The 7,992-nt window shown below is 45.6% G+C and overlaps 1 long non-coding RNA gene across 1 annotated transcript; it reads left to right on the top strand.

Annotated features, from left to right (window-relative positions):
- Nucleotides 1-1,767: 1,767 nt before the first annotated feature.
- LOC308192965 lies at nt 1,768-7,699 on the top strand. Its single transcript, XR_013949263.1, has 3 exons — nt 1,768-2,866; nt 3,679-3,816; nt 5,781-7,699. It is a non-coding gene; the product is annotated as an uncharacterized lncRNA (long non-coding RNA).
- Nucleotides 7,700-7,992: the final 293 nt, after the last annotated feature.

The following is a 7,992-nucleotide window of genomic DNA, read 5'->3' as shown; positions in this document are numbered from 1 at the left end:
GAGAACTGAACCGAGGAGCAAATGGGCATTTGTCAGAAACATCTACCCAAAGAGAGAGAAGGGATGCCTCAGAGAGCCTGCCCGGGACGTGAATCGGTTGTGCCATTGGCATCAGACCTTGAACTGCTCCGGCAGCGGTTGTCACCTTGGCTAATCATGCAAAGCAAATGCTGGACTGGTGCCCACTGCAAAGGAGCTGAGAAAAAAGGTCACGCTTTTCCAGAGTGCTGGCTGATTAGCTGCAGGGTTGCGAACTCTCCGTCTAATATATCTGCACAAACTGTGAGATTCTAAATCTTCCTCTAAAGGTGTAAGGGCTTCGCTCCAGCTATTTATCCTACCTAGGATCAGAGACCAGGAAAGAAGGAGCTTAAACATGTTTCTGGCAAAAAGTTTAAACAAATTGCAGAGTCACAGGGCAAAGCCTTGCTGCACGGAAAGCCCAAGAGGGGACAATACGAGAGCCAGTTGCACTCACCTGCTAACCCTGGCACCTCTCACCTGTCAGTGCTACTGCTGGCTGCTTTTTTTGGACAGCAAACCTCAGTGTTTTCATAAAATTCATAAAAAAAATAATGTATGCGACATTAATTTCTGGGTTTGGTAGTTCTGGCATTTCTGATGTTTCTCCTGGTACCGATGTTTTCCTCCTCCAGTGTGCAGAAAGCCCCCCAGTGCTGTACAGGCTCCAGGTTTGATTGGCTTGGTACAATCTCTGCCCTCTGCTCTGAGATCTCCTCCTGGGTCCTTGCCCCAATTTGAGATCAGTCTGAACATATCCTCTGACAAAATGACTATACCCGATCTCAGCACACTCCTGCTCCACATTCTGCTAAGTTGATTATAGGGCTAATTGGATACAGGGAACAAAGCAATTTAACTTCCCTAGAAGATGACAGCACTGAAATGCCCAGAGCCATTGAGAGTAGCTCTGTGCTGGAGCTAATTTTTCCACCTCGCTTACCACGGGCAGCCTTCACGCACTGGAAGTTTTAGGGCAATACTTTTCATCAGAAAAGAAACAGAGTGCACGGAAACACGCTGCACCAGCCCAGGACATTAGTTTGCTCGTTCTCTAATCTATGCTGAGGTGTGCCCCAAATGGCCCTTTTCACCACTGGGGGACCTGGGAGCCAGCAGCGTTACACTTCCTAGGAATAACGATGCAGAAGATGGAGTGAGCCCACTGCTGCTCTCTAAAGATAGCACAGGAAAATGGGCTGAGAATAGAAGGTGAAGAAAAAAAAAAAAAAAGAATGAGCATTTGGAGAAAAACAAACTGTGTCCCCTTTGCTGGCATTGCTCTTTCCAAGGCACATGCAGCAATGGCACTGAACAACTTTGGGAAGAGCTTTCTGGTCACCTGGGAAGAGGCTGCTGAGCCAGGGGAGTACACCCCTATGGTTTCTGAAGCCTCTCAAAGGACTTGTTTGCTCCTTGTACTCAACAGTGCTTGTTCCCCTTGGGTGTGACAGTGAGCAGAAGCATTTTAAAAAGTCTTAGCCTCTTGAAGGTCACGCCAAACACGACTCTGAAGACAACGACACGGGTAAATGTAGTTTGGGCCTCACCCACGGGCTCCAGCAGTTAGCTCTGTTGATTTCCATGGTACCAAGGAAGCGTTCCCTTGTAAAAACAGGAGGGCCTGTATATGCAAGATGCCTCAGATAGTTCATGGTGTGGATTGAGCGCTGCCAGATGCCTGAGCCGTATTCACAGGCATCCTCCCGCGATGGATGGAGGGCTCTGCGGGGGGGGGAAGTGGAAGGCAGCGCCCTAGGAAATGCAACCTGTTGTGCGTCAGCATTTCACCCCCTTTCCCAAACAAAGAGCAGCTGGGAGAGAACCTCTACCCTAAATGTAGATTTATTAACACTCCGCACCAGGAAAGCCAAGGTCAAGGGTTAAAGCTCAGCTTTATCCATCACCTCTTGATATGACCTTGGTGGGGCTTTTTGCAAAGGGCAGGGACAGTTGACGCTGTAATGAGTTGCTCTTCCCGGGAGACCCAGCATGATGAAAAAGTGCAGAACATCCACCTTCATGTACCGGGGCAAGAATACAGGTCTGATTGGTAATAAGTTTCCTATTAAAAATACATGAGAAGTTACCTCGGAGAGAGAGAGAGTAGACCCCACAGGATAAACTCCGTTCAGCCAGCTTTTAATGAAGGCAATTACATCCATTTATTTGAGACTTTCCTTCCCCATTCTTCTCCAAAGAAAACAGGCTCGTTTCAGGGAGGAAAACTAGAATGAAAAATAAATTCACAACTGTTGTTCTTTAACCGGGTCAATTACATTTTGATATTTGAATGATGGTCTTTTTATTATAACTAAGAAGGTGTATATTTAATATAAGCTTACAAGAAGGTATAACAGCCACTTCAGAATGACTTTTTTATTTTATTTTATTTTAATTCTGAGGAAATTAGTAGTTTCTAAAGAAGCAATGAAGATACTACTTGGGTGGTCACTGAGCCCATTAATTTTAATTAGTTAGCCAATACAGCAAATCATATGGGGAAGGATCTAATCTGTTTTATCCTGAGGAACTACTGAGGTATTTATTCATCTCTCAGCCAAGACTGGATGTCACAAGTTTTCTTGTTTGCTTGAACTTTGCTTCAAAACACAGTAAACTGAGTCTGCTCTTCCTTCAGTGCTCTGTCCTCCTCCCCACACACACAGGGATGTATACTGAGAACCTGTTTGCTCAGTGGATCTGTTTCTCTGAACCTGAACTCCAATTTCATATTCATAACCGATGCAACCTGAAGCAGGGGAATTCACTGCAGACAGTAAAACTCCTCTCTGTTCCTCCGCTACTACTGACAGCGACGCACCGAGCCCTTATGTTTTTGCAGGTAAGGGCAGGGGACGGGGACAGGCATCACCACTCCAGCCTGGAACGATGCCAGAAAATACTGACATTTCGTGCTGGACGAAGGTACAAAGACTATGCACATAACCAGTTTACACACCTGTTTGTTAACAGAACGAAACCAGGCAGATCAAATCGCTCTCGGGTGAGAACATTGCCTGGGTGCAGGTGGAGTTCAGGTATCGGTTTTAAAAAGGAGAGGTGCCTTGGAGCACTCACTCAGCTCACGATACCTTTAAAGGTGCCCAGTAAGCTCAGAGCAGGCGCTGTAAAACCCAGCTCTTTTAAAGTCGTCTCCAGCTGGGGACCAAAGGACAAAGGAACCGCAGTCACTGCCATTATTGAAAATTTCGGCCTTGGTTTAAAGAACTGAGAACCCAGCATCGTGTGAACCGCAGCAGCCTCATATACCCAAGGCAGACTTGGACCTGCAATAAGCCCAGCAAATGGCTGTTTGGGTTCAAACAGCTTTAATCTGTAAAATCCACTGATTTTTCCCTGGGTACCTACTCTGCCATTTAGGCAAAGTGGCTCTCTCAGAGAGCACCGTTCTTTCCTGATACTGCATCTGTAAGACAAATTTCCATACCCAGAACCAGCAGACACTACTCTGGCTCCACCCTTGCCGTTCCCTCTCCCTGCCCCCATGAAACTATTATTTAAAAATGGGAAAAAATACCCTGGCAAGCAATCTTCCCTCCACTCTCCCTGCTATCTGTTTAAATATCCTTGACTGCAAGACATCCAGTACAGAACAGCCATCAATTTTTAATTAATTTAATCTCTTGGTAACAGTGTTCTCGTGAACTGAAGGGCCTCTGAGGAAGCTTCGGAGAAACCTCAGACGAGCATCTTTCCCCGGATCCAGGGATGAGACATCGTGGATGCAGTGGACTCTGTGCAAATGAGTTAACAGGGAAAAGGCATTTAAACGTGAGTACCTTTCACCCCCAGCCGAATCAAAACGCAGCGTAAGACGGAGCTGTACCCTACCACAGCGCTGTGTGAGGCGTGCACAAGCAAGTGAATTCCCTGCGTCAGAGTTGTTCGTGATTCAGCAAACTCGGAGAGGAGCCCTCTGAGTAAACGTGTGGGTTGCCTGCGCTCCTGGTCCCGCTACCGCTCCGTTCTTCTTCCAAGAAGCTTGGAGAACATCCTAATATGCTGGCAGTAATTAAATCCTGACTGCTTAAGTGCCTTGAAGTCTCAAAAAGGGATAGCTTTTCTCCTCAAGCCTGGAAGTGTGTGGGGAGATAATACAGTATATGCACTCTTCTCAAAAAAAAACACTTTCTTTTAGGAATGGGTGAAATGATACCTGCTTACTGTGTGAATGTTAATTCACTCTGAGGGTGCTTTCAGGTGGGGAGCAAGAGGATTCTCAGTTATCTTCAAACACATCGTACAATGGGAGCGCCAGGGGCCCCACTGAGAACCCTACTCTGTTGTGCTGGGGTGTTGCATAAAAACAGGGGAGGAGCAAATCCCTGCCCCCGGTATCTTACCCCATACTGAGACAGACTAAAAAATAACTGAGAGCTCCAGTTCAGTGGCAGCTGGAGATGGACCACTTTAACTGAACCCAAGCTCTTTGGATGTATAAGAACTGCTGCTCTCTGCAGGGGCTTTCGGAAGGGGGTAGCAGGTCTGATCACACCGGCTGCGACAATGAAGCTAATGCATATAGCCACATCCATGGCACCCGAGCAACGTGGTCAACGTGTGTGTGCACTTACAGCTCTGGCTATCCAAAGCTACTGCCCTGTCCCACTGGATATCACAGGCAAACACAGCACTAGCAAGGGTGGTAGGAGAAAAAAGTCTAAAACCTTCAGACTCTCTTCCCACCTCCCCAGCCATCTTCCCCCATAGAAACCCCTGACCAGGAGCGCCATATTTCATTATCCAAAAAATATCCGTGCAGGGAGGCTTCCTGGCAAGCTGCTCTGCAGGGACAGGCCCATGCCCCAGTCCTGCTCGGCTTCTAGAGGTTGATGCTGAATAACCGATTCAATCAGACTCAGCTGCAAAGAGGCCGTGACTCGTTCACAGTAACGCTAAATCACACGACATAATTTCCCACCTTTCCATGTGCACCTTAACGTAACAGGCAGACTCCTACTGTACTGACAGGCAGCACAAGAAGACCAGGCATTATGCTACGGAGCTGCTCAGAAAATGAACATGTTTTTCTCAGGCTCCTTGAGATTATGCAATGAATGAGACATTTGGGGGTCTATTTTTCGCTAAATGATGAATAGAAAATCGTGATGTAAAATGTGGCCTCAATATTTAGTGATAAAGACCTTGTCACGACGCCCTCTGGTAGAGCTGCAGTTCAGCCAGACACGCGGATGCTGGGACAATTTGCATAGTTGCTATTTCTTGCAGAGACTTCCCCTAATCTGTGATGCCTTTTTCTAACCAGGTTATTTGTCATTTGCCCGCAGCAACCCCTGATTCTTTGCTTGTGAACCTCCTGCTCTGTTTCACACTATTAAGAACATTATTTTCCATTCTCCTGTCAGTGGAGAGCACTGGTGATTAGCACTGCAATATCTGGTCCCCTTTATTGAAAATGTTAATCCTTCCTTTTTGCAGGGTTTCTTTAGCCAGGGGTGCTAATACTTGGTTAATAGAATCAGGCTGCCTTTTTCTTCATCTTTTGTGTGCATGTGTGTTGGGGAGGGATTTTTTTTTTTATCTTTTGGTCAGAATTTATTATAGTCTCTCTTTTGATTCTTTTTTTTTTTTTTAATCTTTTTCCTTTTTTTTTTCTTTCTCCAGAGGGGCTGCTTTGAGTTTCCTTGCTTTTTTTTGCCATGATTATCTTAATGCTTTTCTAACATTAGCACCCAGAACTCTCACTGTGTCCAATTGTTCTGTGGCTTTTCTAGTTTCTGCAGTCTTTAAAAGGGGGAAGAGACTGTGTCCTTGAAGGAGGAGTTACCTGTGTTCCTCATCACCCCTCCACACTTCAGTAGAAAGAGGGCTGAGAGGTGGGAGCCCTCCATCACCTGCTGCACGGACTAAGCTTTCTTTGACGTTTCACAAGCCGCCCTTCAACCTGAAGATCCTTTCAGCATTCAGATAGTAAACAGCATCAAAGTTCTCCACCCACAGCCCGTAAGACATTCTTCCGTGGAGAAAGTTTGATGCGGAGCATCTGTCACCTGTTGTAACTTCAGGGATCACAGGCCGTGTCCCGGGTGGACAGGGGAGGCTGCTGAGACCAGGGAAGGCTGTGGGATGAAATGCAGGCCAGGTTTGTGTTGTGTTACGGTGATACAGTCTTTTAATGCTCATCAGTAGTAGTTCGGTGAAAGCTCCTCTTGTTTTGATGTGAAGAGCACAGATCCTATCTCCCACAAATTGCTGTTGTGATGACTTTCTTTAAAAGTAAAGGCATCACCTAGAGCAAAGTAATCACCAAGGAAAGAAAAGTGCCAAGTCATCTGAAGCTTTGTCCCTCCTGATTGCAATCATATCTTATTTTCAGGTAAAGAGAAGCTCTTGTGGCAGTGGAGGTAGGAAGCACTGGCTGTTCAGCATCTTGTTGTGAGTATGGGGACTCTGGGACCGTTTTCAAGGTATCCCCAGCACACAGATGCTCCTCCACTGGGGATAGTTTCAGCAGGCAGACCTAGAGTTGGACGGAGCTATGGGAATGGGCTGAGTCCCTCCATCCCTCCATCCATCCATCCACCTACCCAGCCAGCCAGCTGAGGTGGCCAGGAGCAGGGGGAGGACACTTGGGGCCTTCCCTGCCTCTTCTACAAATAAATAGCATGAGTTTGTCACAGTTATCCCTTTAGTCCTTTCTTCTAAATTCCCACTAAAATATGTCTGTGCTACACGTAAGGCTCCCGCACACGTGCGGACGTGGGAAGGTGTTGCTCACAGAGGTGCACAGCTCCTGGTACATGGCCCAACCAGAAACGCAACAAGCCCCTTCAGCCCCCTGCCATCATGATGGCACTTCAGGAGCCTGCAGAAGTTGCCATCCAGTGGCAGGAAGGTAACATTACAAGAGGAGGCAACCAAGTCGGCCTTGGGCAACACCATCTTCGGAAAAGTTGTGTCTGGTCGTGACTTAACTACACAATCAAAATAGCCAGGGTGTCTGTGGGCTGTGGTGAAGACGTGAGTGACATCCATCTCTAATTATGTTAATTGCACAGCTTTTTTTTTTTTCTTTTTCTCCCCCCTTTTTTTTCTAGAAACCCTGAGGCTTTTGTTTGCAGGGAATAAATAAAGAGGGATTAGTTACGTTTATCCGTGTTTTCCTAAGTCTTTACAGAATAACTGTTCTGTGTAATTAAGTAATTTGACTGTTCTTGACCAAGCTGATAGCAAATTACCAGTGTAGGAGAAGGCATTACTTACAAAGTCCCATTCCGTTTTATGAATAGATTACATGGATCTGGGATTTATTGATTTTTATTTGTTTATTTATTTATTTATTTTGACAGGAACAACTGGAAATGATGGTCTTATGAAGGTGGAAATGCAATCTGCTTTGACAAGCTGTCTTTGTCTAGTAGCATGGCTTGTCTATCTGTCTATGCTCTCCACAAAGGCTCTGCACTGAGCCATCTGCATAGCAAGTCTTTTCATTCACAGCTTTCCCTTGGCCAGAGCCAAACATATGCTGGTGGGATATATTCAGGTAGCCTTTGCTAAGCAATATCATCCTGTATTCGTTCTCTGTGATCCAGTTAACTAATATATAAATAATTCACACTCTTCTAGGATCCATCTTAGCTGTTTCCCCCATGCTTTGCTGCCTCTCAAATCGCTAATCCATATACCTTTACTTTCCTTTTTTTTTTTTTTTTTTTAAATCTGCTTTCATTGAGGTTTCCCATATAATTGTCACCGCAGATTGATGAGTTTCTCTTCAGGAACCAAGAAGCAATGATGTGCAGAGAGGATGTAATACCATCCTGTCTCAAAATAGATTCCCTTGTCCAAGATACAGAAATCATTTCATTTACTTACCTTGAAGGTACTTTATTGAGCATGGTAGACTGCTACAGATTCCCAAGGAATACATTCTCCTTACAACAGAGACAGGATATTCCATCCTAAAATTTACTAATCTTATTA

This window comes from Anser brachyrhynchus (genome assembly GCF_964034855.1).
Source record: "Anser brachyrhynchus genome assembly, chromosome: 3".
Lineage (NCBI taxonomy): Eukaryota > Metazoa > Chordata > Aves > Anseriformes > Anatidae > Anser > Anser brachyrhynchus.
Note: the sequence above shows the minus strand (reverse complement) of the source record. Positions and strands in the feature narration are given on the sequence as shown.